We start from the raw sequence: 26,813 nt of genomic DNA on the forward strand, positions 1-26,813 counted from the left end.
CTTTCCGTAGCAAAGCTAGACTGAGCAGCCTGAGTGCTCAGTCACGGATTCTTATCAGAGGTGATAACAGTCAGATTACACAGAGAACAATGAAACAAAGAGCAGATTAGGTGTTTACTGTCATGTTCCCACTGATTTATAAGGTAAAATACAAGAGGGTGCTTCATCTCTGGTTCTCTTTAAAATGAATAGCACTGGATGGCTGTTACTCAGTTTATTATATACAGGATTTGAATTTGGTGCCGAATTATGCGTCTCTGCATATGCACATGCAAACGCGCAGTGCTCCAAAGTGTGCATGCTGCAATGGCGCACAGGAAACTCTTTACAGTGTATAAGAGCCAGAGTACATCCGCGCGTCCATACACACGCAGGGGTCAGATCGAGGACAGGTACTGTAACAAATGTTTTAGTATCTAACACTAGACTATCCCACAGTTCCCATGCCTGACTTACCACTATACACAATCTAATTCACTTAAAGGAAAACTTAAGGCAACTATAAAAAATGAGATTTACTCACCTGGGGCTCCCCTCAGCCCCTAGCAGCCGATCGGTGCCCTCGCAGCCCCGCTCAGATGCTCCTGCACCTGCCGGTGAACACTTCAGGTCTGGCCGTCACCGGCCGACAGGCATGGGAACGCGAGTGATTCTTCGCGTTCCCAGCCTGTATATCGCCCCCTATGCTGCTATTGCGACCAGCTGGCCACAATAGCAGCATAGGGGGTGATATACAGGCTGGGAACGCGAAGAATCACTCGCGTTCCCATGCCTGTCGGCCGGTGACGGCCAAACCGGAAGTGTTCGCCGGCGGGTGCAGGAGCATCTGAGCGGGGCTGCGAGGGCACCGATCGGCTGCTAGGGGCTGAGGGGAGCCCCAGGTGAGTAAATCTCATTTTTTATAGTTGCCTTAAGTTTTCCTTTAACAGAGCTTGGTAAAGAGTTTATCACTATACTTATACAGATACACACTTGGCTGGGAGTTTACCACAATACACAGTGCTGCTTGCTTGGTTGGCAGTAGGGATGATCGGAAAGAGCAAATTCCGTTCCGCTGGAATTTGCGGATTCCGCCAGCGCTGAATTCCGTCGCTATGAAAATTTCGCCGGATTTTTGCGAAATTCCGTGCAATTCCGGCGGAAAAATTAAAATAATCACAAATGGAACCTTTTTTATGCTATATGGTAGCCCATAGACCTATTAACTGTTCCCTTAGTCCTTTTTCTCCTCCCTTTAGGAGGGTCTCGTCTTCCAGGGAATTGTAGGATTTCAAAAGCCAGTTTACATACCTTGGCCGGGAATTGAACCCAGGTCTAGTGCTTGGTAGGCTGCTATCCTAACCATTATACCACCAAAACTACATGCTGAAACTTCTTGGAGCAGACTTATTTCCTCCCTCCAAAAGACACACATACATCCCCATAAAATCATTCAACAGCAACTGCATGCACAGTCTTTGTGGTACACAGTCTCTGTGGCACAATTGGTTAGCGCGTCTGGCTGTTAACTGCATTGGTGGTTCAAGCCCACCCAGGCATGGCCTTGCCTTTTGTGTTCAACAGTTGTCCGAAGAGAACCCCAGATAGCCATGTAGATTCATCTCTCTCTCTCTCTCTCTCTCTCTCTCTCTCTGGTAGGGATGGTCACCACTTTCCGCGGAATTGTATTTTCCGCAATTTTAGGCGGAAATTGGTCATTCCATTCCGTTTGGTCAGAACGGAATTGCTTTTTCAATCCGGCGGAATTCCGAAATAGCCTATGAAATTCTGCCGGTATCCGTTGATGGTTTTAAGCTGAAAATTCAGCTTAATGGCATCAAGTCCTAGAGAGAGAGCTCATTTTTCTCTTGGGCATATCACAATGGTACATGCTAGGCTGGCTTCAGCATGTAGCATTGTAGTGTGTTGTGTTGGTGGTATAATGGTTAGGATGGCAGCCTACCGAACGCTAGACCTGGGTTCAATTCCCGGCCAATGTATGTAAGCTGTAGGATTTCAAAAGCCAGCTTACATACCTTGGCCGGGAATTGAACCCAGGTCTAGTGCTTGGTATGCTTGGTAGGTAACTCTCTTCACCACTATACCACCACCAACACTACATGCTGAAGCCAGCCTAGCATGTACCATTGTGATATATCCAAGAGAAAAATGAGCTTGCTTAGTGAATTGTAGGATTTCAAAAGCCAAATTTCACATTTTTCCACGGAAATTCCGCCTTAGCGCTATAGCAATTCCGTTCCGTCGCATCAGAACCGGAATCACCAAATTCCGTCCGGAATCACAGAATTTATAATCCCGCAGAATCCAGCGACCATCCCTGGTTGGCAGTTTACTGCTATAAATAGTGCTGCACACTTGACAGAGGGATTAGATTTTTGAAATCCTACAATTCACTAAGCAAGTTAAATTTTCTCTTGGATATATCACAATGGTACATGCTAGGCTGGATTCAGCATGTAGTGTTGGTGGTGGTATAATGGTGAAGAGAGCTACCTACCAAGCATACCAAGCACTAGACCTGGGTTCAATTCCCGGCCAAGGTATGTAAGCTGGCTTTTGAAATCCAACAATTCCTCTGGGACGAGGGAGGAAGGGAGTCTGTCGAGTAGAAATTCTTGTTATTAGGCAGAAATTAGTTTCGGTGGGGAAAAAACTTGAATTCCGTAAAATTCTGTGGAACTTCACATTTTTCCGCGGAAATTCCGCCTTAGCGCTATAGCAATTCCGTTCTGTCGCATCGGAACCGGAATCACCAAATTCCGTCCGGAATCGAATTCAGCGCCCTTCCCTAGTTGGCAGTTTACTACTATAAATAGTGCTGCACACTTGACAGAGGGCTTAGGACTACACTTAGTCTATCACACATGGCAAGGAGTTTACCACTATACATAGTCCAAAACATATGGAAGTGGTTTACTTTTAAACAGACAGGTTCATCCAAATACACAATCCAGCTCCCTTGGCAAGGATTTTACCTGTATAACCAGTACATTACATTTGGCAGGGATTTTACCACAATAGACAATCCACCACATTTCCCATGGAGTTTACCACCATATATAGGTTAGCATGACTAGCAGGGAGAAAGAAATTACATGCCCCCAAATAGCGTGCATATATATATAAAAAACTATAGCTACAGTAGTGTTTAAAAGACCTCTGTCGCGAAAATTTTAAAATTTAAAATACAAGTAAACATACACAAATAAGAAGTACGTTTCTTCCAGAGTAGAATGAGCCATAAATTACTTTTCTCCTATGTTGCTGTCACTTACAGTAAGTAATAGAAATCTGACATTACCAACAGATTTTGGACTAGCCCATGTTCTCATGGGGGGCTCTCAGGGTTTTCTTTATTTTTTACTTAGTGAATGGCAGCTGCTCTGTCCAGCTGCCAAAAAAAAAAGTGTACAGTGAGCAGGGAGGCAGTCCAGCATCAGTGTATAAATCTTTTTCAGGGAATGTCTTTATAAAGAATAAAGGCCATGTTGAGAATCCCCTATGAAGAGATGGACTAACCCAAAACCTGTCGGTAATGTCAGATTTCTACTACCTACTGTAAGTGACAGCAACATAGGAGAAAAGTAATTTATGGCTCATTTTACTCTGGAAGAAATATACTTCTTATTTGTACTGTATGTGTTTTAAATTTTAAGATTTTCACGACTGTTCCACTTTAAAAACACATGACCCCCACATACCTAATATACTTACAGAATCAATGGAAAAGAAGGATTTGAAAATTGGGACTTTGAAAGGGAAGTAATAAAAATCAATATGCTTTTAATCAATCCATTGAAATCTTCATGTATAGTTAAAACTTAACATACATTAGAATTGATTAAAAGACCAGTATACAATTAATAACAAGGCAAAATGATATCCACAAAGTCATACAATCAGTATGTACAATGTGTTACCATACATCATGGTGACTTCACCTTTAAGTATTGCAAAAGGGGAATAACTCCACCTATGTGCCACCCAGGGGGTATATGCATTATAGTTTTTATGAAACAATCCTTAAATTTAGATGAACAACTCTCAATGCATTTCGTGATCAGTGCTGACTTCCTCAGGAGATGGAATTGAGCAGAAAATAGATAAGTATTAGCCTATAGTGGACAAATCCAGTTGCGGTCATTCAATAAGGAATCAAGCTGAACCCTCACTAGAGGGGTAGAGAGGAATATCCAGCACATTTTGCTGCAAGTTTACTAATATACATTCTCCAACACAATTGGCTGGAATATTTCCACTATACACACTCAAACACACTTGACAGATATGGGTTTACCAGTACATACAGTAGAGTACACTTGGCAGGTGCACAACCACTATACATTACACTTTGTAGAGGGTTTACTACTATACACAGTCCAGCACACTTGGCTAGAAGTTTACTATAAGACACAGCCCAGCAAACTTGAAAGGCAAGTTTACCTATATATGCAGTTAAGCAAACTTGGCAGGTGTATTTACCATGCAATGTACACATTTTCCAATATTTTATGACAGTGCTGGGTCTCCACAAAAAAAATATATATTTGCCTTCCAATAATCTGAGCAGGACATTTCCACAGAGATATTTTTGCTCTGCAAACTGACAGAGGCATTTAGCTAGCCACGTATTTTGTATTCCATGTAAGGTCCCATTATTTGTGTAACAGCTGAATGATTCAGAATGATTTATTCATAATACTAAAATATGTGAATAAATACCTCAGGGATGCAATTAATATGCTCTAGTTTTTGTCAGCTATTTAAATGAAAATATTATCTGCAAAGAAGAAATTAAAAGTATCACTGTTGGGCAGTGTTCAGAAGAAACTGTGAAGGGTTCTCTATCCTGCTATCCTGGGTCTAGCATTACAAAATAGAAATAAAGATGAATAAATCCTGAGAAATTAAGAAAGAAATGTGCATTTTCCTACAGTGGCCATTCAGCCATAGACTGGGCCACCCAGTGTGAAACTTAACGCAAACCTGAACTGAAAATAAACGTATAACTAATGGTATGTGTAGTGTGTATAGCAATTTCACATTGGAGATTTTTACTTACTGGAAAACAATGCTTTTTTTTTTTTTGTACCTGGACATAACTTATGTGCCAAGAATTTGACAACTGAGATTAAAAAGAAAGTGGATTTGTTAATACAAGGAATAGAATGCTGTTCTGCTACGTTTTTTTAAAGAGGGTTTAAGGCTGTAAATAATCTTTTAGAGCAAAGAAGAAATGCTGAGTTGTAGACCACTTTAAGTACTGAACTTCCTTGGACCCCAGTACTACCTAAAATCCACAAAACTTTAGACCCTTCACCTGGCAGCTGGTAGTGTCCGGAATCAGGTTGGTCCTCTACCCCTTAGTCAAATATGTGGACTTCTATTTGCAAGAGCTGGTATCCAGTATTAGTCTATGTGAAACTAATGATCTGTTGTGTAGACTTTAAATGATCTTCCTGAGAATTTTCACCAATGCAGTTTAGACACTTAAAGTCTGTTTACCTCTACACCTCATGAGGAAGGGATGCAGAAAATTGAGGAGACATTGCTGGAAACTGCACATTTTAATTGGTTGGTCTAATTTCTGCAGGATTGCTTAGACACAGTGGGCTCCTGCACGCTTGCCCTCCTGTCCAGCTCCACCGGTAAGCCTCTCCTCTCCCCGCACTTACACTACACCGATTTCCGTGACGCTGGGTTCACAGCCCTTAACACCCTCCTTTCCGCACTTTGGGAGTCAGACTTGGCTCCTGCATGCACGTCCTTTTGTCCTGCTTCTTGGGAAGCTCTCCTCACTCGTGTACACACGTTACTTGGTACCCACCATGGCCGGATTTCTGGCAAGGCCACATAGGCCATGGCCTAGGGCACCAGATAAACAAGGGGCGGCCTGCAGACAGTGGGCATTATTTGCAGGTCATTATTTGCAAGTGTCCAAACAAATGAAAGGGGTCAGGATAACTGCACTATTAGTACCAGCTGGCATCTGCCTGTGCTGTGCTACAGGCAGCTGCAGTCCGTTAACCAAACGTTTGTGAACAGTGTGTGACTAGCAAAAAGCCAGGCCTTGTCCAATGACATAGCAGCAGCTGCAGGCAGTTACAGAAGGCCGGGTCTCACGCACTTGGCGTGGGGGATAAAAGGACCAGGGACAGCACCAGCAAATAGTACAGAATACAGAAGGCAGCCTCTCACAGTACCCATTTCTTAATTATTGATTGGCCAGCGCTGTTACCCTGAAAACAGCAGTGGGTACAGGACTCACTTTTACTTGTTGCTGACCCCACCCAATGTCCAATTGTGAGCCACTTTTGACAATGTGTGTGTGGTGGATGGCTCCCACCACGCCCATAACCTGTAGATCGCTTGATTGACCAGTTCCCCGTGTGACGTGATTGATTCACTTCATATTGCCATGGAGAACTCGGCACTAGCCGCAATAGAGGACACCAGCGGCCCAAAAATGTTTGGGTGGGTGTGTGTGTGGAGAGAGGTGGTAGGATACGGTTTCGGTTGGGGCGGCTGGTAATAGTCGGCCTTGGGCGGTAAGAAGTACAAATCCGGCCCTGGTACCCACACTGTGGGCACCAGCATATCACTTTTCCTACTCCTTGCTAGACAGACTTGGCACAGGGGATAGATACTGTCATCCCCTTTCTACACCAGTCTTTTCACCCTGTTCATTCCCTACCGGTGATCCAGCTACACTCCATTTTCACTCCCAGCCTCTCCCTCACCTTTTCATTTACAGGTTACCGGTGTGTTTTGCTGCACAGCTTGTAATATTCATGTGCATATACTTGCTTATGACTGACATTATTGTTCATTGAGGGCATTGTTATTCACATTGTGCTCTTGTTTTTATGGTTTTATCAACTGTATGGTTCAATAAAGGCTAATTTGTATTTTTCTACATATTTGGTGGTGCGGTTTTTGTAGGGCCATTCCTTTTTCTTCTCCACAGTACTTATGGTAAGTTTAATCATTTCAGACTCGGTGATAATTTTTTTTACACAAGGCTCGAATATGGGATTGCCAGCTTTGCCAACCTTTGCTAAATTATTCCTGGTTGAGCTTGAAAAGAGTACACTGTAAATGACAGAAATGATATAATTGCCTATTTTAGGTTTGTTGGTGATGTGTTACCATGGAAGGGCTCAGAGGAGGTTTTCTCTCTTATGGTAAATGATGCAGATTCTGCACGTCTAACTATAAAGTTTTCTGTGGAAACTTACAGGTTAAATGTAAATTTCTTTGATGTGACCATTTGTAAAAGTGGAGATAAACTCAATACAAAGCCAACAGAGAGAGGCAACAGAGACAACTTACTGTGTACAGATAGTATGCATGCAGGTTGTGTCAAGAATGGAATCCCCAAAGGTCAGTGAGCTTAGTTACCTTAATGATCCAACAGAAGCTTGATATAACCATCAGTGTGCCGTCTCCTTTTTAGCAAAATTATCTTTTTCTTGTACCTGAGCTGTGCCATAAAATGAAGGCAGCTGGCAAACATCCTCATGTGACATTTTCTGTCAAGAACTTATTGGCATGGCTGTGTTTGAAAATGATCATAAAAGCAACATGAGCAGCTGCAATAATGCTAGCCAAATATTGCAGTATTAAAAACTGAGCTGCAGATAGCTGTTTTTTCCTTACTAAGGTGATATTTCCCTTTAAGTTACACCATTTAGTCAGGAATACTACTGTAATAGAGAACAGAGCAATCACAAGTATCTATAAATGTAGTCCTCCTCTGGTGGGGGTCTAATTTGTGCTCAGCTTGGGATGTAATCATAGCTATATATGTATATTTCACATCTGTATCATGGGGAAAGTGATAATGCAGAACAATTACAAAGCTGCTCTTTATGGAAATCATTGTATTTCAACGTTCAGTCTGAACATTTGCTGGCTTGACTAATGGTTGCAATCCAGCCAGCCAATGTTCAGACTTCAGGCCAGCCAATCAGTGTTATGTTTTCAGTCTTGCCAAAGCTGTAAGGAAGGCTGTGGTAATTGTGCTCCTAAAGTTGGTGGTTAACCCCTGGGAAATAAGTCGTCTATGTAACTTGCGTGAGTAAATAGACTCCTCTTATATCAGTGAGCTAAGCTTTGGTTCTTATTTCAGACCTGACTGTTTACAATATAGTAAAATAACAAGCATTCAGAAAATCTAATTACTGCACATGTGGATGATAAATAGAGATGTGAAGACACCAGTAAGGGTAGTCATTTTACAACAAGATTTCATTTTATGACCAGTTATTGACATTTCCTTTTGCCTTTAAAGGGACCCTGAGCAGTGGAAAAAAAAAGAAAATCTGGACATACCAGGGGCTTCCTCCAGCCCCCTTGAAGCCCACGAGGTCCCTTGGTGTCCTCTCTGTCCCCTCCGTAGTCCCGCTGGTGACCCCGTTAATCCGGTGACTTTAGAAGTTGCGCATGAGCGGCCTTTCTGTGAGCATCCGATGTAAGCGTCCTGCGAATGTGCGATTCTTGAAAGACTGAACCGAGCCTGCGCAGGACCCCTACGGCGACAGGTGCATGATGTAGCCAGGTGCACGGGCAGGCAACGCATGTGTGACTTCAGCCATAGTCGCCAGTAGGACCACAGAGGGAACCCAGAGGACACCAAGAGACCTTACGGGCTACGGGGGGCTGGAGGAAGCCCCAGGTAAGTTCAGATTTTCTGTTTGGTTTTTTTTGTTGTTTTTTTTTGCACTGCTCAGGGAAGGTAACCTGAGGTGAGAAGATATGTATTTCCTTCTAAGCAATACTAGTTTCCTTACTGCCCTGCCAATCTTGGCTTCAGTGGGGTCTGAATGACACACCTGAAACAAGCATGCAGCTAACCTTGTCAGATTTTCATCAGAAACATCTAATCTGCATGCTTGTTCAGTGTCTATGGATACAATTATTAGAGGCAGAGGATCAGCAGGACAGCCAGGCAACTGGTATTGTTTAAATTGTAATAAATATGTCAGCCTCCATATCCCTCTCACTTCCGGTTGGTTTCCTTTAATTACCTAAAAATCCTAATTTGCTTTGATCAAAGACAGGCTAGCATAAAGGGGCGTTGCTTCGTTAATAGGCGCTCAGCTATAGCTAAGACGGGTCAACTGCATAATGGGCTATAGTATAGTCAAGCGCTGGGGGTCTGGCTACAGCAGGCAGACAGTATGGTACTGATAGTGAGCACTTGGCTATAGTACAGCTGAAGCACCAGGGGGCTTGTTTAAGGTTCCAGAGGTTCGGCAGTGATATTGGGCACTTGGCTACAGTATAACTAAGCTCAAGTGCAGTGGCGTAGCTAAGGAGCTCTGGGCCCCAGTGCAAGTTTTACATGGGGCTCCCAAAGCACTCTATATATAACAATTGATACGGCACACCAAAACCTGCCAAGGGCAGCTACAGTGTCTGAGGTGCAAGAAGGGGATGGGGAACAGTTTGCTAATGATTATTACTATTCAAAGTATCTATAGAAGTGATAATTACCAGCACAGGAGCTAATACTGTGGCTGAGGGAGGGCCCCTTTAGCCCAAGGGCCCAGATGTGTTCGCGACCTCTGCACCCCCTATTGCTACGCCACTGCTCAAGTGCGGGAGTTATCTACAGCACTGTGAGTTTGGCAATGTTAATGTGTGCTCAGCAATAGTATAGCCAGGGCCGGATTTACCATAAGGCACTGTAGGCATGTGCCTACAGGCGCCTGATGCTGGAAAGGCGTCTCGCTCCCCTCCCCCAGTGCCTCCCTCCTTCCTTCCCTGTGCAGATTCTTGATGAGAGTGTAAATGAGAGGTTACTTATCCTGCTCTTGGCAATCCACTGACCAGATATCCCTTCAGTCAGGGGCACCTCTAGATACGTAATACTGAGGTTCCTCTAGCTACCTATTACTAGGGGGCATCTCTAGCTACTTATTATTGAGGGTACTCCTGGCTACCAAATACAAAGGGGCACCTGTAGCTATCAATGACGGGCAAGGGAAGTAAGGGATAAGTGACAGCTGGGACAGCCAGCACGCTTGTGGTGCGGTTCAGGGGGGTTTGTAGGTTCATGAAGGGTGAAGTCTAGGGTGCCAGGACATCTGTGCCTATAGGCTACTGTGAGTTAAATCCAGGCCTGAGTATAGCTATAGTATATAGTATAGCTGAGCAACAGAGGATTGCTTAGGGTTTTTGCTACAGCTGGCAACAGGCGATCAGCTACAATGTAGGTGGGATAAATGTTAGTTGTAGGTGTGGGTGGTTAGTGTAGGCATAGGTAGGGAAGGGTAAATGTGAGAATTAGGTTAGTGAAGTCGATAGAATATTTGTAACATTACCAATATTCTACTATCTGCTTTATCAGGCACTCAAATTACCAGACACATTTTTTCATGTGTGCTGCTGAAAAACTGTTCAGGAGGATAACCACCATACAGATCCTCTGGACAGTTAGAGATTGTGCTGGACATTTTTATTACAAAGCTTTATGCACTTTGCAAACTTAGCGTCATTGATTCATTCTGTGTTACATAGTTACATAGTTATTTTGGTTGAAAAAAAGACATACGTCCATCGAGTTCAACCAGTACAAAGTACAACTCCAGCCTGCTCCCTCACATATCCCTGTTGATCCAGACGAAGGCTAAAAAACCCTTACAAGGCATGGTCAAATTAGCCCCAAAATGGAAAAATTCCTTCCCGACTCCAGATGGCAATCAGATAAAATCCCTAGATCAACATCATTAGGCATTACCTAGTAATTGTAGCCATGGATGTCTTTCAACGCAAGGAAAGCATCTAAGCCCCCTTTAAATGCAGGTATAGAGTTTGCCATAACGACTTCCTGTGGCAATGCATTCCACATCTTAACCACTTGCCGACCGCACGCTTATACCGTGCGTCGGCAAAGTGGCAGCTGCAGGACCAGCGACGCAGTACTGCGTCGCCAGCTGCAGCTTAATTAATCAAGAAGCAGCCGCTCGCGCGAGCGGCTGCTTCTTGTCAAATCACGGCGGGGGGCTCCGTGAATAGCCTGCGGGCCGCCGATGGCGGCTCGCAGGCTAGATGTAAACACAAGCGGAAATAATCCGCTTTGTTTACATTTGTACGGCGCTGCTGCGCAGCAGCGCCGTAAGGCAGATCGGCGATCCCCGGCCAATCAGCGGCCGGGGATCGCCGCCATGTGACAGAAGACAGCCTGTCACTGGCTGCACAGGACGGATAGCGTCCTGTGCAGCCCAGATCTCCGGGGGGAGCAGGTAGGAGAGGGAGGGGGGAGAATGTCGCCGCGGGGGGGGCTTTGAGGTGCCCCCCCCGCAACATGCCAGACAGGAGGAGCGATCAGACCCCCCCTGCACATCATCCCCCTAGTGGGGAAAAAAGGGGGGCGATCTGATCGCTCTGTGTGGCCGCGGATCTGTGCTGGGGGCTGCAGAGCCCACCCAGCACAGATCCAAACAAACAGCGCTGGTCCTTAAGGGGGGGTAAAGGGTGGGTCCTCAAGTGGTTAATCACTCTTACTGCAAAGAACCCTTTCATAAATAAATGGCTAAAACGTTTTTCCTCCATGCGCAGATCATATCCTCTAGTCCTTTGAGAAGGCCTAGGGACAAAAAGCTCATCCGCCAAGCTATTATATTGCCCTCTGATGTATTTATACATGTTAATTAGATCTCCTCTAACCACTTGCCGACCGCGCACTCATAACGCGCGTCGGCAAAGTGGCAGCTGCAGGACCAGCGACGCAGTTCTGCGTCGCCGGCTGCAGGCTAATTAATCAGGAAGCAGCCGCTCGCGCGGGGGGCTCCATGAATAGCCTGCGGGCCGCCGATCGCGGCTCGCAGGCTAAATGTAAACACAAGCGGAAATAATCCGCTTTGTTTACATTTGTACAACGCTGCTAACAGTAGCAGCGTTGTACCAGATCAGCGATCCCCGGCCAATCAGCCGGGGATCGCTGTCACATGCCAGGCAGGAGCCTGTTAGAGGCTGCACAGGACAGATCCGTTCCTGTGCAGCCTCTGATCTCCGGGGAAGAGAGGTAGGAGAGGGAGGGGGAATGTCGCCGCGGAGGGGGGCTTTGAGGTGCCCCCCCCCCCCCGCAAACCTCAGGCAGGAGCGATCAGACTCCCCTGCACATCATCCCCATAGGGGGAAAAAAAGGGGGGCGATCTGGTCGCTCTGCCTGCTACCTGATCTGTGCTGGGGGCTGCAGAGCCCACCCAGCACAGATCACAGAATACAGCGCTGGTCCTTAAGGGGGGGGTAAAGCGTGGGTCCTCAAGTGGCTAAGGTGTCTTCTCTCTAGACTAAATAAACCCAGTTTATCTAACCTTTCTTGGTAAGCGAGACCTTCCATCCCATTATCAATTTTGTTGCTCGTCTCTACACCTGCTCTAAAACTGCAATATCTTTTTTGTAATGTGGTGCCCAGAACTGAATTCCATATTCCAGATGTGGCCTTACTAGAGAGTTAAACAGGGGCAATATTATGCTAGCATCTCAAGTTTTTATTTCCCTGTGTCAGCTCTCAGAGAGAATCTGATTGAGAATCTGTGATCTGCAGTATCACCAAGAATAGATGCAGATCTATACCTGATTATGGATGATCTGCAGAATCACCAATAATACAGATATAGTGCTAACCTCTGGACACCTCTAATAAAGTATATAGTGAGTGTTTGGTGTAACAGTATGACTTTGAGTAACCCACCTGAAGAGCAGGTGGCCCTAGGCAGTACAGGAAGTACTGCTATAGAGAGTACAGAAACCTTCCAGCAGCCTGAGACTCTCCAAGGGGTGGAGTCAGGCTGAAGGTAGGAAGGACCAGAGAGTGAGTGACACCTGGAGGTGGATGTCACTGACAGATCTGGAGACTATCTCTTAAGTGGAGAGAGATAGCTCTCGAGGTCGGGCAATCCAGGTCGGCAACACACGGACAGACAAAGTACAATAGACAGAAGGCTGATTCGGTATCCAGGGCAGGCAGGGTTTGGCAACGGTATATCAGATATGCGCGGTACCGAATCAGAAAGCAGAGGGATAGTCAGGAAAGCAACAGGTCATAACAAATATCAAGCAATGCCTAGTCTTGGGTGTGAGGTCCGTGGTCTCTACACCCTGGAACTAGTCTGATGTATAACAGAATGATAACACAAGTTCCCTAGTCTTGGGTGTGAGGTCCGTGGTCTCTACACCCTGGAACTAGTCTGATGTATAACAGAATAATAACACAAGTTCCCTAGTCTTGGGTGTGAGGTCCGTGGTCTCTACACCCTGGAACTAGTTTGAAGTATAACAGAATAATAACACAAGTTCCCTAGTCTTGGGTGTGAGGTCCGTGGTCTCTACACCCTGAAACTAGTCTGAAGTATAACAGAATAAACACAAGTAATCTGGCTCAGTGTGAATTTCCAGGTCCTCCTGGTTCAAACACACTGTAGGATCTGACTAAGGTCTGAGTGTTTCCACGTAGTAATCGCAACGGCAGACAATTTGAGAGTGGCCAGCAGTAACCATATATAGAGAAGTGCTCTCTGGCGCCGCCCTAAAGTGATCAACCAATGGTTACCAGCTCTGAGGTCAGCTGACCAGCCTGACCAGCCTGGTCAGCTGATCCCCCCTTGGCCATCATAAAAGCTCTGCCTTTCAGCGCGCGCGCGTGTATTCCTAAACCTATGTGAACTAACAGGCTCAGCCACCCCAGCTGCACGCTGCTGCGTGCAAACCACCGCGCTGGACGCGGAACCAGCCGCCTCGCCATCAATAAATGCGGCGGCTTTTCCGCGTTCTGCCATGTCACTAGATGCACGCTTCCGCGTGCAGACCGCTGCGTTGGACACGGAATCAGCCGCCTTGCTGCTAGTACACGCGGCGGCTTTTCCGCTTTTTCTCACAGTACCCCCCCTTGAGGGGTGGACTCCGGACATCTCCTACCCGGCTTCCCAGGATGCAAGTTATGGAATTCCCTTTTTAACTCCTCTGCATGCATACGACAGTCTGGCACCCAAGTTCTTTCCTCTATGCCATACCCCTTCCAGTGAACCAAATACTGCACAGAGTTCTGCACAAGCCGTGAGTCCAGAATCTTCTCAATTTCATACTCAGGTTGGTCATCAATCAACACAGGGGGGGGAGCGGAATCCACGTGCACTGCCGGCTTGAGCAGGGACACATGAAATGATCTCACACCTCGCATGCTGGTAGGGAGATCAATGGCATAAGTGACATTATTGATTTTCCTGGTCACTGGAAAAGGACCCACAAATCTAGGGCCTAACTTGGGAGACAGTTGTTTTAGAGCTAAATGTCGTGTGGACACCCAGACCAGGTCTCCTGGGAGAAATTCCCATTCTATGGAAAGTCTCTTGTCAGCCTGTTTTTTCTGGTTCTGAAAAGCCCTCCCCAGATTTCTTTCAACCATTCCCCAAATCTGTTTCAGAGACTTCTGCCAGTTCTCCAGTGCTGGAAACGGAGTAGAAGCCACTGGCAATGGGGTGAACTTAGGTAACCTTCCCGTCACCACCTGAAATGGGGAAAATCCTGAGGAGGAACTCTTCAGATTGTTGTGTGCAAATTCTGCAAACGGCAAAAATTTGACCCAGTCGGTTTGTGCATCAGCAACATAACACCTCAGAAATTGTTCCAGAGACTGATTCGTTCTTTCGGTCTGTCCATTGGTCTGTGGGTGGTAGCCTGATGAGAAAGAAAGCTCCATGTCTAACTGATGGCAGAATGCCCTCCAAAACTTAGAAACAAATTGGACTCCCCGATCTGACACTATATTTTCTAGAATGCCATGCAGCCGGAAAATATGCTGGAAGAAGAGATCGGCCAATTCCTGGGCCGAGGGGAGTCCTTTCAGGGGGACAAAATGGGCCATCTTACTGAATCGATCGACTACCACCCAAATGACCGTCATGCCCTCAGACCTGGGGAGTTCGCCCACAAAATCCATGGACAAATGGGTCCATGGTTCACTCGGGACTGGCAGAGGCTGCAATGTTCCAACAGGTGCCTGACGGGAGGGTTTGCTCCTAGCACACACTGCACATTCCCTCACATACTCCTTGCAGTCAGTTGCCAATGACGGCCACCAAGCACATCTAGCACTGAGATCTTGAGTTCTGGTGGCCCCAGGATGCCCAGCATTCTTGTGGGAATGGAACAGTTGCAATATTTGTAAGCGGAAAGGCAATTGTACAAACATGACCCCCTCAGGCTTCCCCTCTGGTACATCTTGTTGGAACGGACCCAATGTGACTGTCCAGTCTTTCCAGGTCTCAGTGGCTGCCAGAACCATTTTTTGAGGATCTGAGGGCTGTGCTGTCTCGGGCTCAAAACATCTGGATAAGGCATCAGCCTTGATGTTCTTACTACCAGGGGTATACGTAATTACAAATCTGAATCTTGAGAAAAATAATGACCACCGGGCCTGTCGGGGGCTAAGTCTCTTAGCGCCTTCAATGTACTCCAAATTCTTGTGGTCAGTGTAGACAGTAATAGTATGTTCTGCTCCTTCTAGCCAATGCCGCCATTCCTCAAAAGCCAATTTGATGGCTAGAAGTTCCCTATTGCCTATATCGTAGTTTTTTTCTGCGGGTGAAAACCTACGGGAGAAATAGGCACAAGGATGCAGTTTTCCTTGCAACCCAGAACGCTGAGACAGCACAGCCCCTACCCCTACCTCTGAGGCATCTACCTCTATGATAAAGGGAAAGGTGATGTCAACATGTCTCAGTATGGGTGCAGAACAGAACAGTTTCTTCAGGGTGGAGAAAGCAGCATGGGCCTCAGGGGACCAGTGGTGAGTATCTGCCCCTTTTTTGGTGAGACTGGTGAGAGGTGAAATCACCGTAGAGTACCCCTTTATGAACCTCCTATAGTAGTTGGCGAACCCCAGGAATCTCTGGAGAGCTTTCAGCCCCACAGGTTGGGGCCACTCCAAGACAGCTGAAACTTTTCCAGGGTCCATAGAGAGGCCAGAGGTCGAAATTATGTACCCCAGAAAGGCGACAGAGGTCACTTCGAAAATGCACTTCTCCAATTTAGCATTCAACATATTTTGTCTTAACTTTTGTAACACAAACTTAACATGTTTTCTGTGTTCTAGGAGGTTGGGCGAGAAAATTAGGATGTCGTCTAAATACACCAAGACGAATTTGCCCAATACCTCTCTGAACACCTCATGAATCAGCTCTTGGAAGACGGCAGGGGCGTTACACAACCCGAAGGGCATCACTAGGTACTCGTAATGCCCATCGGGCGTGTTAAAGGCCGTCTTCCATTCATCACCGTCCCTAATATGCACAAGGTTGTATGCACCCCTTAAATCCAGCTTTGAGAAAATCTTAGCATTGTTGACCTGGGTAAACAAATCATCTATCAAGGGCAGAGGATAACGATTCTTTACTGTAATTTTATTTAAGCCCCGATAATCAATGCATGGACGGAGGCCTCCATCCTTCTTTTTCACAAAAAATAACTAGGCCCCTGCTGGAGACCGAGAAGGACGAATAAAACCCTTAGCTAAATTTTCTTGGATGTATTCTTGCGTGGCTAATTTCTCTGGCCCAGATAAATTATAGAGATGACCTCTAGGGGGCATACAACCAGACCTGAGATCAATGGGGCAATCAAAAGGACCGTGTGGGGGAAGTTTATCGGCTGACTTAGGACAAAACACGTCCGCAAAATCTGAATACTGATCTGGCAATCCCTCCATGTAAATCTTGGTTTCACCCAAGGTTACCTTCGCTAGACAATGATGATAACAATGGGTAGACCAGCTCGTTAGCTGACCTGTGGCCCAATTGATCTGAGGCGAGTGAAATTGTAACCATTGCATACCAAGAATGATCGTGGAGGTTGTCATTCGCAACACTAGAAACTGTAAATTCTCTTTAAGTAACACCCCTACCGTAACCCTTAACTCAGGGGTCTGAGACAGAGGGTGGTTACTCTGCAGGGGGGAATCATCCACTGCAGTGACTAGAATCTGTTGCTTTAATGGGGAAATTGGAATCCCCAATTTCCTAGCAAATTCATAATCCATAAAGTTGGCTGCTGAGCCAGGGTCAATGAAGGCTTCAGTGGTCTCTGTCTTATCCTTCCAGGATATAGTACAAGGAAGGAGCAAACGTTTATCATCTAGAGGTAATGACTGCGCGCCTAGGGTATTACCTCCGACTACACCTAGGCGGCAGCGTTTCCCGACTTCTTGGGACAATTCTGCACCTTATGACCCCCCTCTGCACAGTATAGACAGAGCTGCTCTGTTTCTCTGCGCCTCCGTTCCACCCGGGACAATCTCGATTGACCAATCTGCATTGGTTCTGGTGGAGGCGAAGCGGGTGGAGATGAAACAGATGGAGGCGCAGTGTAGGACACATATCTCACATTGTTCCTACCCCGAGTCTGTCTTTGGTAACGTAAGCAACGGTCAATCCTGATGGCCAACAAAATGGCCTCATCAATAGACTTCGGCTCAGGATGACCCAGCATATGATCAGAAACTGCGTCTGACAAGCCTGACAAAAAGCAGTCTAAAAGAGCGAATGAGTCCCATCTAGCTGATACTGCCCATTTCCTGAACTCTGCAGCATAGTTCTCTACCGGACCCTTGCCCTGCCGCAATGTCTTGAGCTTCCGCTCAGCGGTAGAGGCAATGTCCGGATCATCATAAATTATAGCCATAGCTTTAAAGAATTCTTCCACTGAAGTTAGGGCCGGATGCCCTGTCTAAAGATTATATGCCCAAGTCTGGGAATCCCCTGACAACAAGGTCTTAATAAAGGTTACTCTCTGTGCCATGGTCCCTGACGAATTAGGCCTTCACTCAAAGTATGACAACACTATTTCTAAAATTATGGAAGTCAGATCTGTGACCAGAAAACCTTTCAGGCACAGGCATGCGTATGTCTGTGCTAGGAGGAGATCGCACTGTGTTTACAGCCGTCTGATAGACTTGTACAGTCCCAGACAAAGCGTTAATTTGGGTCTGGTGACTGTCCAGCACTCGGGTGTAATTCTCCACTGTAGTGGTGAGTGCATCAAGACGGCTGTTGAGTGCGTCCATTTGGGTTTGGTCTGCCGTTCTGTAACGATCGGTGTCAGCTCGCAGAGAGAATCTGATTATTGCTGATCTGCAGTATCACCAAGAATACAGATCTATACCTGATTATGGATGATCTGCAGAATCACCAATAATACAGATATAGTGCTAACCTCTGGACGCCTCTAATAAAGTATATAGTGAGTGTTTGGTGTAATAGTATGACTTTGAGTAACCCACCTGAAGAGCAGGTGGCCCTAGGCAGTACAGGAAGTACTGCTATAGAGAGTACAGAAACCTTCCAGCAGCCTGAGACTCTCCAAGGGGTGGAGTCAGGCTGAAGGTAGGAAGGACCAGAGAGTGAGTGACACCTGGAGGTGGATGTCACTGACAGATCTGGAGACTATCTCTTAAGTGGAGAGAGATAGCTCTCGAGGTCGGGCAATCCAGGTCGGCAACACACGGACAGACAAAGTACAATAGACAGAAGGCTGATTCGGTATCCAGGGCAGGCAGGGTTTGGCAACGGTATATCAGATATGCGCGGTACCGAATCAGAAAGCAGAGGGATAGTCAGGAAAGCAACAGGTCATAACAAATATCAAACAATGCCTAGTCTTGGGTGTGAGGTCCGTGGTCTCTACACCCTGGAACTAGTCTGATGTATAACAGAATGATAACACAAGTTCCCTAGTCTTGGGTGTGAGGTCCGTGGTCTCTTCACCCTGGAACTAGTCTGATGTATAACAGAATAATAACACAAGTTCCCTAGTCTTGAGTGTGAGGTCCGTGGTCTCTACACCCTGGAACTAGTCTGAAGTATAACAGAATAAACACAAGTAATCTGGCTCAGTGTGAATTCCCAGGTCCTCCTGGTTCAAACACACTGTAGGATCTGACTAAGGTCTGAGTGCTTCCACGTAGTGATCGCAACAGCAGACAATTTGAGAGTGGCCAGCAGTAACCATATATAGAGCAGTGCTCTCTGGCGCCGCCCTAAAGTGATCAACCAATGGTTACCAGCTCTGAGGTCAGTTGACCAGCCTGGTCAGCTGATCCCCCCTTGGCCATCATAAAAGCTCTGCCTTTCAGCGCGCGCGCGTGTATTCCTAAACCTATGTGAACTAACAGCCTCAGCCACCCCAGCTGCACGCTGCTGCGTGCAAACCGCCACGCTGGACGCGGAACCAGCCGCCTCGCCATCAATAAATGCGCCGGCTTTTCCGCGTTCTGCCATGTCACTAGATGCACGCTTCCGTGTGCAGATCGCTGCGTTGGACGCGGAATCAGCCGTCTTGCTGCTAGTATACGCGGCGGCTTTTCCACGTTTTCTCACACTTTAGCTGCAGCGGCTTGGCATTGAGTACGATTATTTAACTTGTTGTCGATGAGTACTCCTAAGTCTTTCTCCAAGTTTGATGTCCCCAACTGTATCCTATTTATTTTGTATGGTGCTAGACAATTGGTACGACCAAAATGCATGACTTTACATTTTTAAACATTAAATTTCATCTGCCATTTATGTGCCCATATAGCCATCCTATCCAGATCCTGTTGCAATATGACACTATCTTCCTCAGAGTTGATGATTCTGCACAATTTTGTAGCATCTGAAAAAATAGCAACATTGCTCACTACTGCATCTACTAAGTCATTAATAAATAAATTGAAGAGCACTGGACCCAGTACAGACCCCTGTGGGACCCCACTGCTAACAGTCTCCCATTTTGAGTACAATCCATTGACCACAACTCTTTGTTTTCTGTCCATTAGCCAGTTCCCTATCCATGCACACAGACTCTTCCCCAGTCCTTGCATCCTCAACTTTTGCACCAGACTTTTGTGGGGAACAGTGTCGAAGGCCTTTGCAAAGTCCAAGTATATCACATCTACACAGGGCCGGATTTACCATAAGGCACTGTAGGCACGTGCCTACAGGCGCCTTGTATTACACAGGCGGCTCCCTCCCCTCCCCGAAGTTACCCCGCTGTGTGCAGTCAAGAGAGCCAAAGCGCCCTGCCTGGTATCGGAGCCGGAGCGCTGCACATGGTATCACTCACCCGCATGTTATCATGCCGATCATGTCTCCTGCTCTCTCCCCTTCCCTCCTGCTACAGTGTACTTCCGCCCAGCTGGTGTCCCAAGTAGCCGCTGTATCTACGTGCAGGGCAGGCGGGGGGAGTGGCACTGCACATGACTTTGTTATGTGTCCACCTGACTGCTCCAGCCCTTCATTGATTTGGATTGTGGGCCAAGTTGGAGACTTCCGTGTTGCTGTTCTCTTGACTCTCCCCTCTGTATAACATTTGCTAAAAGCGGCCAGGCAGATACTGCTCGAGGAGGAAACCAGCCAGCTGATTTCACAGATGGACGTAGCAGACAGCGTCTGCTGTAGAGGAATGTGGAGACAGGCTGCCTTGAAGAACGATCCTCACCCCCCTCCCTCCGTGTGCAGGCTGAGATGTCATCACAGGATTCACTGGTGAGAAGGGAGACACAGTGCAGGAGTGCAGCCTTTCTTAACACTGTGTGGTCAGTGGGAGGGCAATGTGGCAGAGTAATAATATGCATATGGACATTTGGAATAGGTCAGGTAATCTATGCACTGCACTTTCAGTACAGTATACTCAGTAACTCAACAGCCCTTTTTCTAACTTTCTCTACACATCTATATCTCTTCTCTCTTTCTCTCCTCCCTCCCTCTTTCACCTGTCTCTTTCTCCCTCTCCCTTCTTTCTTCCTCTCCCCCCCCCCCCTCTCCTCCCCACCCCCTCTCCTCTCTCCCTCCCCCGTCTCCCTCTCTCCCCCTCACTTTCTCCTGCCTCTCCCTCTCCCCCTCTTTCTTCCTCTCTCTCCCCTCTCTCTTCCTCTCTCCTGCCCTCCCCCCTCTCTCAGAACACCTTCATCTTTGACCTTCTGTCCACTCTTGTACTCTGTCTGCCTATCTCTGCTCACTCTCTGCTTTCTTTCTGCCCAGATCTTTTTGTGCCAAGCTTCTCTCTCTGCCCACAATTCTGTCTTCCCTGCTCTCACTGCCCTCTTGCCTACTGTTTAACCCCTACCTCTAAAAGGGTCAACATAGTTGCACAGGACAGTCTTCAGAGGAGCTCACAATCTAATTCCTGGTATAGTCATAGTCTAATGTCCTACCATGTTATCATTATGTATTTATATAGCACTGACATCTTCTGCAGCACTTTATAGAGTACATAGCCATGTCATTGACTGTCCTCAGAGGAGCTCACAATGTAATACTACCATAATCATAGTCTAATGTCCTACCATATTATTATTATGTATTTATATAGCACTGGCATCTTCTGCAGCACTTTACGAAGTACATAATTATGTCACTGACTGTCCTCAGAGGAGCTCACAATCTAAACCTACCACAGTCATAGTCTAATGTTGTCTTATATTATTATTATGTATTTATATAGCACTGACATCTTCTGCAGCACTTTACAGAGTACATAGTCATGACACTGACTGTCCTCAGAGGAGCTCACAATCTAATCCTACCATAGTCATAGTCTAATCTCCTACCATATTATTATTATTATTATTATTATTATTATGTATTTATATAGCACTGACATCTTCTGCAGAACTGTACAGAGTACATAGTCATGTCACTGACTGTCCTCAGAGGAGCTCACAATCTAATCCTATCATAGTCATAGTCTAATCTCCTACCATATTATTATTATTATGTATTTATATAGCACTGACATCTTCTGCAGCACTGTACAGAGTACATAGTCATGTCACTAACTGTCCTCAGAGGAGCTCACAATCTAATCCTACCATAGTCATAGTCTAATGTTGTCTCATATTATTATTATTATTATTATTATTATTATTATTATTATTTTTATTATGTATTTATATAACACTGACATCTTCTGCAGCACATTACATAGTACAGAGTCATGTCGCTGACTGTTCTCAGAGGAGCTCACAATCTAATCCCTATCATAAAAACAGTCTGTCACACATTATTATTATTAATAATAATTTATATAGCAATGACATCTACTGCAGCACTTTACAGAGTACATAGTCATGTCACAGGCAGATAAGAAGTAGAATCAAGCAATAGGTAGATTCTATTGATAGGAAGCTTTTTTTTTTTATCAATAGAAAAATGATTAAAATTAAGTTAACTAAGGAACACCAGCGGTCAGTGCTGTATAAATACAGAATAATAATAATAATAGGGTAAGATTGATACTAATAATAATAATAATAAAAAAATCCTTGTGATTTGTACAGGGTCATGGATTACCTTGCATTGGTTTATTTCAAGAAAAGGGGTGTGGCTTGTGCTGAGGGGCGGAGTTTAGGGCGCCAGAACTTTTGTGCCTATAGGCTCCTGAGCTCTAAATCCGGCCCTGCTTCCTAATATTTTATATATTATTTTCTACTATGAAGTCATGTATGGTATCTCTTAGTAACCCCTCAAATAGTTTGCATACAACTGATGTTAAGCTTACAGGTCTATAATTTCCTGGATCTGATTTTTTGCCCTTCTTAAATAATGGGAAAACGTGGGCTGTACGCCAATCCACTGGGACTCTGCCAGTTGAAAGAGAGTCACAAAAGATAAGATAAAGGGGTTTATCTATAACTACTGAACTTAATTCCCTTAGGACCCGAGGATGCATGCCATCCGGGCCAGGTGCCTTGTCTATTTTTAATTTATTTAGTCTTGCCTTCACTTCTTCCTGCGTTAAGTATTTAATATTACAGTTAGAAGATTGAGACTCTTCTGCATCTGTAATTTGCAACAGTGCTGTTTCCTTTGTGAAGACAGAAGCAAAGAAAGCATTTAATAACTCTGCTTTACCTTGGTCATCCACCATTGAGTTCCCACCCTCATCCTTTAGGAGTCCCATACAGTCAACCTTTCTTTTTTTAGAGTTGATGTACTTGTAAAACTTTTTTGGGTTAGATTTGATATCCCTAGCAATTTGATTTTCAGCTTCGATCTTTACCAGCCTAATTTCTTTTTTACAGTTTTTATTGCACTACTTATAATTGCTTAGTGCAGCCTCGGTCCCCTCCTGCTTTAGGACCTTATAGGCATTCTTTTGCCTCTTCATTTTATCTCTAACCTTTCTATTCATCCATAGAGGCCTTTTTTTATTCCTAGACATTTTGTTTCCATATGGGATATACATACTACAATATTGATTGAGAATACGTTTAAAAGCTTGCCATTTCCCTTCAGTGTCCTCCCCTTGTAGTACATTATCCCAGTTCACCAAACTTAGTGCCTGCCTAATTTGATTGAACTTTGCTTTTCTAAAATTCATAGTTTTAGTGGTCCCGCTGCATCGTGGCCTATCGGTCACCAGATCAAACGTTATCATGTTGTGATCACTATTTCCAAAATGTTCTTGAACCTGCACATTTGATACATTATCTGGTCTATTAGAAATGATCAGATCCAGTAACGCATTCCCCCTAGTTGGTTCCATTACCATTTGAGTCAAGTAATTGTCCTGTAGTGCTGCCAGAAATCTGCTGCTTTTACCAGAATGGGTAGCCTCAATACCCCAGTCAATGTCTGGAAAGTTGAAGTCGCCCATAACTATGACCTCATTTTTACTTGCAGCTTTTTCAATCTGCTGTAGTAATCGCAGTTCTGCAGCTTCATTAATATGAGGTGGTCTGTAGCATACCCCAATAAGCAATTGGCAACTTTTATTTCCAACATGAATATTTACTCAAACGGACTCCACATCTTCACAATCTTCCTCCATCTCATCGTTGAGGACAGCTGTAAGAGAATTCTTAACAAAGAGACAAACCCCTCCACCTTTTTCCCTGTTCTATCCCTCCTAAACACATTGTATCCTTTTAAATTAGCTATCCAGTCATTTGTTTTTCTAAAATACTTTTTATATTCAGCTAAAAATAGATAAAGATAAAAAAAGGACCAAAAAATGTATGTTTACTTTAAAATGTCTAATAAGCGATCTCCTGCATTAGCTGGCCCCAGGACTTTACGCCAATCGGCGTTAGGCGGTCCTGGGGCTGCCGCCGTGGCCACGCCCATCGGCGTGACGCTGCCAGAAAGAGGTTAAATAGGGTGTTTCTAAAAGTTATAACAAGTAGGAGTATTCTTATCATAAAATATCGAAATATATAAATACCTTGATAAATAAAAGACTGTTTGGGAATTTGAAATGTCTTGAAAGAACTGTAATCCCATTTTACCACCACAATGCATAGGCTGTCAAATCTCCTGATGGGACACTGAGAGTGAAAAACTATCATGCAGAAAATAAGATAGATTAGCATATCCTAAACTCCTGCTATTCTAGTGATACACAGAATGGATGAGGCTCTTCCCTGGTTAATGCGGATTGTCTTTTTTAATCAGACAGATGAGTCTGCTAAATGAATAGCTGTTTTCATTCAAATCTAGAGCACTCCCAATGAAGTAAAGTAGGTATAATTGGCATATTTTGGCATATAATAATGTCTATTACCATTCAGGTTAGGGTTGAAATAGCAATCATCTCTCTCTCTCTCTCTCTCTCTCTCTCTCTCTCTCTCTCTCTCTCTCTCTCTCTCTCTCTCTCTCTCTCTCTCTCTCTCTCTCTCTCTCTCTCTCTCTCTCTCTCTCTCTCTCTCTCTCTCTCTCTCTCTCTCTCTCTCTATATATATATATATATATATATATATCAAAAGAAAGAAAATAATACTTTTTACTGGTTTATTAAAAGTAGGAAAGGAAATCCAAGCTGAAGGGGAAAATGTTAATCATTACTTACCTAGGGCTTCTTACAGCCCCAGGATACCGTGGTACCTTGCTGCAGTTCTGCTGCACTACAGTACGCTGCTAGCTAAGATCACTGACCACAGCTGTGAATGCAGGCTTGCAAGGCCGAGCCAAGGCAGAGGCGAGAGAGGCTTCAGCCTCAGGGCGCAGTGTAGGAGGGGGCGCACAACTCACTCAGCTATCATTCGCCCATTGAGTTTGAACTTTGAAGCAAAGAAAAATAAGAAAAAGGGATACATAGCAGTGACTGCAAGCCAGATAACTAGAGATTAAGGTTTTGGGAGGGGGGGATGGGGGGGATGGGGCGCCTCTTAGTCTGATAGTAATCAGTGTATGACTGCTGGGGTGGAGGGGTGCCCTTTGGTGTCTCAGCCTTGGGTGCTGGAGGACCTTGTCCCGGCTCTGCAGGCTTGCATGCACATCTGCCCTCAGAGGCATAGCAATAAGGGATGCAGAGATTGCAACCGCACCAAACCCTTAGAACAGAGGGGTCCGCTAGAACCCCTCTGAGAGGTCGGCTAGGCTCTATTAGCTCTTCAAAGGTGCTATGCTGGTTATGATCACTTCTATATATGCTTTGGACAGTGGTGATCATTAAAAAACGGTTCCCTCTCATTCTGTAAATGTCCTTGGTAGGTTTTGTTGTGCCATATAAATTATGTATAGAATGCATGTTTGGGGGGCCCAGTGTAAAATTTTCACTGGGGCCCAAAGCTCCTTAGCTACCCCACTGTCTCCATGCCTCTCTCAATCCTCCTCCTGTGGTTGGGAGTGTTCTGCACTTGCGCAGTTTAAGGCTTTGTGAACTGCACATATGCAGAATGCTAACAGCCAAGCGTGATTGGGGGAGGCAAGCAGACATGTCTGCACATGGGCAAGAGGCCACCATACAGCTGTGGTCAGTGATTTTTTAAAAGAGCTAGTGGTATACTGGAGGGCAGCAGAACTGCAGCGAGGTACCACATAGACTGCTAGAGGCTGGAAGAAGCTCTAGGTAAGCAAACTCCATGTGGTTTATGTTGTGGCTCAAACATTCTGGCTGCCCTCTGCAGTGGTGCTCAGCAGAGCTCGAATATTCGAGTAGCTCGAATATTCGAGCTCTTTTTCAGCTATTCGAGCTCGGTATTCGAGCTCCGAATAGCTGGAGCTATTCGAATGGGCTATTCGAGTGAACTCGAATAGCCCATTCACTATTCGCGCTATTCGAGCTAACAGCGCTATTCGAGCTCGAATACCGAGCTCGAATAGCGTCATAGCCCAGATTGATGTCCTTAGAGCCAATCAGAGGGCTCCCAGGCCCTCTGATGGCAGCCAATCACTGAGGGAGACCCTGGCCAGCCCCTACCCTATAAATAGCGGCCGCCATGTTCCGTTTCTACGTCCTTGCCCGACTTTGCACAGAGAGAGATCTGCTCCTTTGTGCGTTGGCTTAGCAAGAGCTTTATTGTGGTCATTTACCTAGCGTTTTTGCTCACATACACCTCCTATATACACCTATATTGTTGTTAGTTAGATAGACATTGTATTTTAGTTAGTAGCTTTTGTGTTACATAGAGAGAGACTCAGACAGCTGCTGCAGGCTTACAGCTTTAGGCCTCAGGGCCTTGCCTGTGTGGGCAGCTGTTCTCTCCTGTCCTCTGTTTATTTCTCATCTATACCAGTATTTCTGCTGTCCTTTAGTACTGATTGATTGTATTTTGTATTGTAGTTATATACTGTAACTGTACTAGGACACTCACTCAGTCACTGTTCATAGGCTACTAGCTCCTGCGTGTGCGTGCACTCACTGTCTGTGTACTGTACACACACTCTATTTCCTTCTGAATAGTTATATACTGTAACTGTACTAGGACACTCACTGACTGTCACTGTTCATAGGCTAGCTCCTGCGTGTGCGTGCACTCACTGTCTGTGTACTGTAGTGTACACACACTCTATTTCCTTCTGAATAGTTATATACTGTAACTGTACTAGGAC

The sequence above is a fragment of the Hyperolius riggenbachi genome, chromosome 1 (genome assembly GCF_040937935.1).
Source record: "Hyperolius riggenbachi isolate aHypRig1 chromosome 1, aHypRig1.pri, whole genome shotgun sequence".
Taxonomy (NCBI): domain Eukaryota; kingdom Metazoa; phylum Chordata; class Amphibia; order Anura; family Hyperoliidae; genus Hyperolius; species Hyperolius riggenbachi.